Source organism: Dromiciops gliroides, chromosome 4 (assembly GCF_019393635.1).
Source record: "Dromiciops gliroides isolate mDroGli1 chromosome 4, mDroGli1.pri, whole genome shotgun sequence".
In the NCBI taxonomy this organism is placed as follows: Eukaryota; Metazoa; Chordata; class Mammalia; order Microbiotheria; family Microbiotheriidae; genus Dromiciops; species Dromiciops gliroides.
Genome location: NC_057864.1, coordinates 266,746,690 through 266,747,538, shown reverse-complemented (window position 1 = coordinate 266,747,538; position 849 = coordinate 266,746,690). Strand labels below are relative to the sequence as shown.

Sequence of the window (849 nt, the reverse complement as noted above, 5' to 3'; positions counted from 1 at the left end):
TGGATGGATGGATGAATGGATGGATGGATGGAGAGAGAGAGAGAGAGTTCCAAGAAAAGTTTCTCCATTTTAGCCAGCAGTTTCTGAATATTTGCATTGTAGCCAAATTTTTCTTGAAGTACCAGACTTCAAACTCAGGTGAGCAAATGCAGCTCTGAGTGGCCTAAAGTGTGTATCATCTGAAAAAGCTGGGAGAATGGTGTCTGAGCCAGTTTCAATATGTTTTCTCATTTTTTTCTTATTTTCTCTTAATATAGCAATCTCAGCTTCCAGCCCAAGGTCTACTGTTCTTGAGCCACAACCTAGCTTCTCAAAGACAAGTTGACAAGTATGCTTATAGATGTTTAGGCTTCATTTTCTTACAAGCTCTAATTTCTCCATTGCAGGATTTTTAGTTTCACCTCCTAAAATAACTAGTCCACTTTTTTGCTGTATTCTCTGGCCACCATGCTAAAGCCATACTTACTGAAATCTTCAACTTCTCCATTTCTTGTCACCAGAATTTCTGTTGCTGAATTTATGGGAGATTTTTGAACCATAGTAGACTCCTTTGATTCAGGCAGCTGTCCCCAGCTGCCAGTCTTGAACCAATTGCATCACCCTCTGTGCCTCCTGGAGTCCCCCTGTCTCAACTACTTTTTCATAACTCTTTAAGAGTTGCTGTTACCAAAATATTTGTCTCTATATGCCCATCATCATTCCTCATGGTGATGAATTTTGTCTACACTGGTCCTTGGACAACAGACATAAAATAGATCACCATGCTTCTAGTTTAGTATGACATGCTGGATCTTGTAATCCATTTGCAAATGGACTTCAAGAATCCAGGATCATCTTTAAGTCATAATG

At 39.5% G+C, this 849-nt stretch overlaps 1 pseudogene; it reads right to left on the bottom strand.

Moving 5' to 3' along the window:
* LOC122753526 lies at positions 1-539 on the bottom strand (annotated as a pseudogene).
* Positions 540-849: the final 310 nt, after the last annotated feature.